Source organism: Mytilus trossulus, chromosome 11 (genome assembly GCF_036588685.1).
Source record: "Mytilus trossulus isolate FHL-02 chromosome 11, PNRI_Mtr1.1.1.hap1, whole genome shotgun sequence".
Taxonomy (NCBI): domain Eukaryota; kingdom Metazoa; phylum Mollusca; class Bivalvia; order Mytilida; family Mytilidae; genus Mytilus; species Mytilus trossulus.
Genome location: NC_086383.1, coordinates 38,653,396 through 38,661,960, shown reverse-complemented (window position 1 = coordinate 38,661,960; position 8,565 = coordinate 38,653,396).

Below are 8,565 nucleotides of genomic sequence, written 5' to 3'. Positions count from 1 at the left end.
AGTAATTATTCGCTTTTAGCAGCCAGAATGGTTCAATTTTGTCAAAATAAGGTTAGAAACAGTGATGATGTATTATTCACCTGCAAGTGAATATTTCGACCTCATTGAATCCGTATCCATGTGAACTTTAATTTAACCCCTTAGATAGAGATGGATTACACGTGGATTGTATGTGTAAAGTTATTTAAAGGAACAGAATGTCAACATTGAAAGTGAAACAAAGGTAAATCATTTACATGACCGATTTGATTCACAAATCATTCTTATACAGGTAAAAACGATGATAAACATATAGTTTTAATCTATGATATGCAATTAACCAGACCTAGAAAAATCCAATAGCACGAGTTCGCTTAATATATTTATATCTATATTTATGTTTGCATCGCTTATCATATATGGTCATCGGAAGACTTTGAAGGTCAACTCGATACTCAATTAAATGGTGTCTAGACTAAAATACACACGAAACGAAGCTACATATTATCATCCCCATGCCCTGTTAATCATTGATTTTATACTTTTAATAGTTTGATGAAAGTTTAACATTATTATAAATGAAATATGAGAATTTGAGTCAAATAGAGGAACATGAATTTGACAGCTAGTGCCCCTTTAATTATCGTATATTAAATGTTGCACTTTGTAAAATACAGCTATTTTACAAACCACGCCTATTATGTATAATGTTCATAGATATTTTCTTTAGATTACGTACTGAATACAGCTATGATATCATAGAGACGGAACTTGGGAATGCTATCAGTACATATATATATACACAGGATGGAGCGAATTTTTAATTCTCAGAAAAACATAACATTACAGGAAGAGCAGTACAGAGTTTAAATATAAATCAAAGAAGTTCGGTGCATATAAATGTTGAAATGTGCCGCACAGCATTATCATTTGACCTTTGAATAAAATAGTAGTGCATATCAATTTTCCAGTCTAAGTTTTTTTGTTTTTTTCGATTCTTCATTTAAAGAAAGTGGCACAGTTTTAAGCGTAAATGGCCGATTTTACGACAAAAGGGACGATTTTTCGTTCCCTAATGTTCATTTTCCCTTTTTGGATGGCGATGTTCCTTTGACATCATCTGACCGTGTGTATATTTCACAACTCGTTCGCTATGTACTTGCCTGTTGTGAAGTTGTATAATAAATGAAATCTATGTATTACTGGTAAACTATTAAGACAGTGATTTTGTTACCACCAATTACTTATAACCTTTACTTTATTCCATAGTTATAAAGATTTGATTTTAAAGTTTGGTTGTACCTGTAAAAAAAACTGATTTCAAACAGGATGGCACATACTCACTTATACGGAGATGTATTATCCGTGCCCGAAAATATAGAAACAATCCTGGTACACTTATCGATCCTTTCACATGTTTAAATACTCTAATTCATATAAATAATTATTCTAGAATTTTACCTATAAAACAACACTGTAATTATATCATTGAATTATTAATATTGATTTTGTTATCAGTAAATTAAAACCAAACTCAATATTATTCGTATATACATATACACATTCCGAGATCTGCAATCTGTCAATACCTGTATCTTAGCATTGCACAAGGTCATGTTTTTCTTTGACTGTTTATGACGGCTTTATACTGAATCAATTGGATATTGGATGTGTACTGATTGATAATTTAGTCTTAGATGTATGTTTTTTTTATTAGTTGTAAGGGTCTTTGAACTAGCTGTCGGTAACTGCTAGTATCCACATATATGTACTTCGTGTCTTTTAGTTGTCAGGATATACAAATACCCGATCACGTCAACTATGTGTTTTTGTTAGATGTATTTATATTTGTATCCATCTGATAAGTTAATCCTCTTTTTCAACTGATTTTTATCGTTCGTTCTTATGTTGTACTGTTACACCACTGGCCCAGGTTATGGGAGGGTTGGTATACCGCTAACATGTTTAACTCCGCCATATTTGTATGTTTGTGCCTGTTCCAAGTAGGGAACCTGTTATTCAATGGTTGTCGAATTTGTTATATACTGTGTTGTATACTTGTTTTTCGATCATATTTTTGTACATTTATTATGCCGTTGGTTTTTTCGTGTGAACTGTTTAACATTTGGGATTTTTCTACCATTTTCTTTTAATGTGATTGATAAATATCTTATTCAACAGTGGGAAAGCAATGCATCTTTACCAGCAAACTAATAAAGTCTATGACATTGTTTATTGATTTTTTTGTCTATGTAAAACATGACACATTGTGGTATTTCAAAATTTAAAACTTTATAAAAATTAGAAGTTGCAGTTACGAACTCCTTAGGAAATTTGAAAAAAAGCATCAAAGTTCTAAGGCGGATTACGAGGACATTTCAACTTTATTAGAAGTCACTCAGAAGAAAAGAACTTTAGAGAACATCAACGAGAAGATCTTGGAGCGAACTTCGGACGAAGATGTTGCAGTTGAAATATAGGACTCAGATAAGTACTTGTTCAATTTAGAATATACATTACGGCAAATTACAAAGGAGAAGGTCCGGTAAGGACCGAATTTGGCCTCAAATTTCAGGTTCATCGGACGAAAGATTTGGACGACTTTTTGAACACTTAAGTGTCTATTTCATTTGAATCAATTAGTTTATGTGAAAGATTTGGACTGGTTTAGTCATTAAAAACCATCCGATTCAAACTCAAGTATGAAAAATCTACCAAATATGTTTTTGTCAAAAATGAAAGTGGCCGCATCTGTGTTCATCCTCAACCTTTATATATGTTATGTATTATCATAAAACAAACATTTCAATATTAAGGATGAACACGAATGCGGACACTTTCGTTTTACACGAAAACCGTCTGAAATTCAACTAAAATGCTAGAATTATGAAGATTTCAGTAATTTAGCATGACTTTATGGTGCTAGTACCCAATATATGTGCATTGTATTATAAAAAAAAACCAGCCCATAGCAGAAGCATTCAACTGTCCAATAAATAACTTAAAGTTTATATTTTAACAATTTTGTAAAACTGCTATATTTTGGGGCCAAAAAGGGGTCTTACTGGACCTTCTCCTTAGTAAAGTCAGTTCGGTTTACACGCAAATGAATCCATTTCATTGAATTTGAACCCTCATGCCGATAGTTTTATACCGAATACACAATCAGTTCCATCTACATTTATTAGTCAAAACCTTAACATCATCAAACCAACAAGATAGAAATAGCTCAAATTAACGCTCATCGTCTAGCGCAAACAGTGAGTATCACACACTACCAATTTTAAACTTACCTATACTGAGGGTATCACCAGCCCAGTAGTCAGCACTTCGGTGTTGACATGAATATCAATTATATGGTCGTTTTTATTAATTCCTGTTTACAAAACTTTGAATATTTCGAAACACTAACGATTTTCTTACCCCAGGAGTAAATTATCTTAGCCGTATTTGACACAACTTTTTAAAATTTTGGGTCCTCAATGCTCTTCAACTTTGTATTTGTTTGGCTTCTTAACTGTTTTGATCTAAGCGTCACTGATGAGTCTTGTGTAGACGAAACACGCGTCTGGCGTATCAACTAATAATCCTGGTACCTTTGATAACTCAACGACTTAATGTCCCTTCTTCATAGCGAGACGTTACACGCTATAGTATGTTTTCCATGACAAACACAAATTACGACAAAGCAATTTGATTTCTTCAGAAATTATTCGAGCAAACCAATAAAATCGTTCAAACCTACATGCAGAGCCTGACTTGATTTACAGGTTCCAATTCATACAATTGCTAGTCTCCGTAGTTACTGTGATGAGACAGATACTTATGTAAGAGGTCTCGAGTCACTCGGACAGACGACGATACGTATGGATCACTACTAGTTCCTGTTATTTTAAATAAAATACCAGCAGAGATTGGTCAACATTTAGCACGAGAGCACAGATCCACAAAATTGACACTTCATGATTTATGTAAAGCGCTTTTTGACGAACTAAATATTATGGAAGCCGAAACATTGCCCCGAAATGTTGTCAAATTAGGATTCGTTACGCCTAATCTAGGCTGTGTTCACATTGACCTACATTCGGTGTTGTGTTAGTGTAACTCACACGTAAACTAAACACAATTGCGTTCCCATTGATAAAACTCAATGTTTACATGTAGTTTAAATCATGGTTTACCTACACACAGTCGATAGTCAATGAAGGCCTTGTGTAGGTTAAGTGTACACAAAACTAGGCATTTAGAACATTAGTTTTATCGTGTATATATTTAAGGACGAAACTATTTTTGAGTAAAATTGATATTTTTAATAATTATTAGTTGTCTAAATTTTACAGATTTTTTTTGTTAAAATAATTAACGTACTTAATTAACCCTCAGCTGCCACTATATATAATGCTAAAATTGATTTCGACTTGTCACCAAAATTTGTCCTGAAAAAAATCAATAGCTCACTCCCCGCTCTACCTCCACAAAAAATGAAGTAAATAGTTGCTGCCTAATTCATTTGGAAAGGTCTTCCCGAATCGACTTCACATACACAGGCATATTCGCCACTGGTCTTTACTCAAAAAACGATTCACGCATGACTAAAAAAGTGTGAGGTAAATGATATAAAATTGAGAATGGAAATGGGGAATGTGTCAAAGAGACAACAACCCGACCAAATAAAAAAAAACAACAGCAGAAGGTCACCAACAGGTCTTCAATGTAGCGAGAAATTCCCGCAGCCGGAGGCGTCCTTCAGCTGGCCCCTAAACAAATATATACTAGTTCAGTGACAATGAACGCCATACTAATTTCCAAATTGTACACAAGAAACTAAAATTAAAATAATACAAGAATAACAAAGGCCAGAGGCTCCTGACTTGGGACAGGCTCAAAAATGCGGCGGGGTTAAACATGTTTGTTAGATCTCAACCCTCCCCCCATACCTCTAACCAATGTAGAAAAGTAAACGCATAACAATACGCACATTAAAATTCAGTTCAAGAGAAGTCCGAGTCTGATGTTAGAAGATGTAACCAAAGAAAATAAACAAAATGACAATAATACATAAATAACAACATACTACTAGCAGTTAACTGACATGCCAGCTCCAGACTTCAATTAAACTGACTGAAAGATTATGATTTCATCATATGAACATCAGGCACAATCCTTCCTGTTAGGGGTTTAGTATCATACCATCATAACATAAATGAGAAGATCATAACCCGTGTCATGTTTCTAGTATCTCAGATCCGTTTAATAACACGTAAAATAAATTTAAAAAAACGTTACCCTATTCCTTTACCAAATACTCCTTGGAGAAGAAATACCATTTGAAACGAACAGAAAAAATAAAAATGTAGTGATCCCTAATACCTCAATCCTTTTTTTTCGGCTGTAAGCACGCATAGATAGATATTTTTATTAACCAATCATGATGCCCAAAAATTGAGTAATACAATCAAATGAATGAATTACAAAATAAAGCACAGAAAATGATTAGAATGATTAAAGTACGTTTAAACAAAAGAACAAACACATGAGTACTGTTGCAGCTAACGTTTTCTAATGCGTTATCGAGACATCTCTAGTATATTCAAACTACTTCAAATTATAAAAATGGCTTTTATAAAGTAGCAACCACTTAACTTAAGAAAAGGAGGAGGGTTATTTTTTTTTATCTGAGTCAGATTTTTTTCGCGCGTACGTTTTTATTCCTTTTTTTTCGATGCTGGTGATCAAATACTTTTTTTTCAATATTAAACACTATAATGTATGGGGAAACTCTTGATTCAGAATAATTTTTTTTATCATCTTTGTGACTATTTTTTTTTTATAAAATTGGGAATCGGAATATTTCCATTCCCATCCCCCACCCCCCCTTTTGAAGTCAAATGGTTGTTCCCTTACCGCTAGTAAAATTTTCCAAAAAAAAAGAATTCAGTTTTACGTAATGAACATTTAAATGACATATAGTTTACAAGTGGGAACAAATCTTATGTACAGGTAGCTAAATAAGGTGTATAGATGTGAACAAATGTAATGTGAAACCAGTGTACACTACACTAAACTAATTGTAAACATGTTTACTCTACACGGCGTTTGGTGTGAACACGGCCCTAGATACATTTAAGAACTAAAAACAAAACACGAAGTAGTAAGACAATCATTAGGGATTTATGTATGACCCGCTAGGACTACTTAGCCCTATAACCATCCGCAGTAAAGTGTTAATGCATAACATAATAGTATGGGAGAAAAACTTCAACTGGGACAAATTACTACCTGAGTCAACAACCACAGAATGGGTGAATATCAGAAAAGATATACCAGAAACCACAAAGACAGTTGTACCCCGACATTAATTTGGTCACAGTTGAGATTCAAACAAAGAAAACGTAGTACATGTATTCACGGACTCTAGAATGAAAGCATACGGCGCATGCGAGTACATTGTCGCAAACGGAAAAAAATCCCTTGTAAAGGCAACGAACAGAGTAACACCTTTAAAACAACTTGAACTAGCAATACCCAGACTAGAATTGACGGCTGACGTTACTGGAAGCAGGCTTTTAACACACATTACGTACACTTTTCAGATTACCCGTGCAGTTTTATGGAGTGATAGCCAGATAGTTTTGACCTGGTTAAGTTCAAAGAAAACTTTAAAACCATTTATTTCAAACTGCGTAAAACAAATTACAGAGCGTTAACTTTGCGATACTGTCCAATTGACTCAGATCCTGCTGTTGTTGAAGATAATTGTTCAGAATGGAACAGAGATGAAGCTCACATTATATCCACTATTGCACACCAAGAATTCGTAGTAGATACTGTATAAGCTACACAGAATATATTTACAATACACATGGTAGACCGGATCGGAAATGTCATCAATTTGAACAGATTTAACTCATTCAAGAAACTTCTTCGAATTACCGCCTACGTGAGAAAATTTATTACAAACTGTAGAATACGAGCTATACAAACAGGTATGTTAAACACGAAATACAAAATCTATAATGTGGATACAATACACTGAGAAAAAGCATTATTCCGTAATCATTCAAGATTTACAAACAGCAGAGGGGGGGGAACATAACTTTGACAAAGAACTCAAATTATACATAGCTAAAGACAAATTAATTCGCTGCGAACGGATGCATTAACAATGCACCTCTTGAAGAAGATATAAAAATTCCAATACTGCTACCTGCAAAAAACAAATTGACACAACTTATCAAAATGGATGCACATGGTACTCATTTTCATTCAGGATTATCGAGTATCGTAATATTACTAGGCCAAACCTATTGGATATCATAAATGCGATCAAGAGCATTATATATAAATGCGTGATCTGCAAGAAAGTTGCAAGTAGACCGTATTCGGCTCAAGATCCACCTCATTTCCCTAAAGACCGACTAACAGATGCACACCCGTTTACAGTAACAGGAGTTTACTTTACTGGTGCCTTGAATGTTAAAACCACAGATGGACTTACCAGTAAAGTATACATTTGTCTATTTACTTGAGCGAAACCTTGTGCTGTAAATTTGGAAGAAGTGATGAATTTATCTGAAGAGACATTCATATTAGCGTTTCGAAGATTCACCAGTAGAAAAACATTGCCAAAATCTATGACAACGGTACAACGTTCATCGCAGCCGCTAAGCAATTAACAAGATCGTCATCAGTTATAGAAAAACTAAACAACTTTGGCACTACGAGGAAGTGTATACCAAAAAGAGCACCGTGGTATGGTGGCGTTTTGAAGAGGCTTATGGGTGCTAAAAACAGTTTCGTACTAAAAACTGGGGGTTATTCCCCGACTAAAAATAACTATGGAGGGAAACCCCTGTTTATTTACTTACTTGGTGAAAAAGTATCATGTTTTTTGTATTTGATTGTAAAAATTAGTTAATTAGCTTTCAATTAAAACAGGTTGAATGATTGAAATAATTTAAAAAAATTATATTAAATATACATGTTTCGAGGGGAGACAACACTGTAAACAGTCTGTTTTTTTAGTAGTGAAAATTGAAAACTTATTTGCAGCCACTGTAGCTCTTTTCGGAGCAGGAAACCGTACCCTGAAACAAGATTTTTTTGAAAGGCCAGGTAAAAACCTACAAAATTCATACAGTTTTGATTATGAAAAATGTGCAGGGATCATGTCTTCATGGGTGTGCACATGTCCTGATTTCAAGTTTTTTATGTCAAAATTATACCTTTTTTCCCCCATGTTCATTGGATGTAATTTTTATAATATATCAAAATTACACATTATTTTATTATATTATAAACTAGAGACACATTCTGATTCCAGTGATATCTAGTTTTATACAAGTATCTTTATTAATCAGTCCACCAGTAAGGGTCACATATGCATGGTCCCTAAAAACATGACGTCATAGAAAAAAAACTGTTGATTGCACCCTATGGGACTTACAAAGGACCGTATCAAAAAGGTCTTAAAAGGTTCTTTGATTAAGATTGAAATATTAAGAACCATTGTTACGGAACGACCGACCTTTTACATATGTATCATCCGAACCGTTAAATGAACCGCTCACCCCGTCCCACGTACTT